Source organism: Rhincodon typus, chromosome 15 (genome assembly GCF_021869965.1).
Source record: "Rhincodon typus isolate 14 chromosome 15, sRhiTyp1.1, whole genome shotgun sequence".
NCBI classification, from domain to species: Eukaryota; Metazoa; Chordata; class Chondrichthyes; order Orectolobiformes; family Rhincodontidae; genus Rhincodon; species Rhincodon typus.
In genome coordinates this window covers 3,896,619-3,898,081 of record NC_063346.1, presented here as the reverse complement: position 1 = coordinate 3,898,081, position 1,463 = coordinate 3,896,619, and the positions used below count along the sequence as shown (strand labels likewise).

Genomic DNA, 1,463 nt, shown 5'->3' with positions numbered 1-1,463 from the left:
TCCGTGTGGGGGTGTAAGAGACATCAGCCCTTCCCTCCCACCCCCCCCGACAACGCGGTGTTATCACAAACGGAATCTGTTCCTAAATCCCTCCGTCCATGTGCCTCGGGGAGAGGGGGTTGGAGCTGCTCTGTTAAAGTCGGCGAACCGCTTACTCCTGCTTGTGCTGGGGGGTGGGGGCTGGATTTTACCCAAAAGTGGAATATTTGGGAATCTCCAGTGGCAGGAGTAAGGAGCCTCCCTCTATCCCTAGTCCCGGGGGCTCAGTGAGCTGCTTAGGGTCCAGGGTGTGGCGGCTGTTAGAGGAGTCTGGTTCGCCGGATCACTGGGTTCCAAGCTGTGCTTTATGTTGGGGACTTGTATAGCGGACCGCTCCCGGCAGCGAACGTCAGGGCTGTTTGTAAATGCTTCACATTCTGTCCCTACCCCCGGGGGTCACGGGGATGGGGGGGGGGGGGGGGGGGGGAATGCAGCTCCTTGCTGCCGGTGGACCCTCCCTGCCACACTCCCTGCTTTACCCATACCAGCTGGGCTCCCTTGGGAAGGGGGGGGGAGATGGAGGGGGGTGGGGCGGGGGAAGGTGGTGGTGGGGAGACGGGAGGGAGGGGTGTCTCGCCAACACTAGGCTTTATGGTTTTGGTCTTTGTCCACTTTTTAATACTGGCAGTCCCTAAAGAATTAATAATAGCTGTTGCTGAATATAAAGCATTAAATTTGCTGCTTTAAAATCACTTCATTACAAATTCGAATAAAAGGCTTGGTGCCGCCGTGTTCGGGTGTAAGAAATGTCTGTGCTGGTTGTTCGGGGCAATCGGTTGTGCGTTTGGTTTTTGAAGTGCATTAGGAGAGACTGGAGTATCAGTCGTGTTTAAACCAGGCTCTCTGTAGGAACGGGAGGACAGCAAATACGTCCTAGTTTAGATCACTCTTCTTCCCCCACCCAAAGACCAAATCGGTGATGGATGAGGCGAGACCAGTTCTGACAATGAATTTGCAAATGTGCTGAATGGCTGGCGATGTGTTTAATTCAATCACTTCCATTGGTCTTTGTCCCAGTTTCAAGTTTTAATTGCCTAAAACCTTTTTATTAGGCTTCAATGGAGTGTTTGTAAATGGAAATTTTCAGGAAAGAATGAAGTGTCAGGGCTTTGTTTTAAGGGGATAAATTGCATAAAACTCCCCAAATCTAATCTGAGTTTCCTTGCACCAATTTACTTAAAGCAGTAAGGGGATTTTTTTATAAAAAAACCCAAAGAACTGTGGCTGCTGTAAATAAGGAACAAAAACAGAAGTTGCTGGAAAAGCTCAGCAGGTCTGGCAGCATCTGAAGAAAAAAATAACATTTCAGATGCAGTGACCTTTTCTGAGCATTTTATGTACATTTATTAGAATGTTCTATCTTTCCCTTGTGGGAAAGGGTTGTTGTCTGGGCCAGCACTTGTGGCTTATCCTACTTGCCCAGG

At 49.4% G+C, this 1,463-nt stretch overlaps 1 protein-coding gene across 1 annotated transcript in view; it reads left to right on the top strand.

The window, feature by feature from the left end:
- The window catches only part of si:dkey-56m19.5, an 11,027-nt gene that overhangs the window by 1,097 nt on the left and 8,467 nt on the right, over positions 1 to 1,463 (top strand). The window lies entirely within an intron of this gene.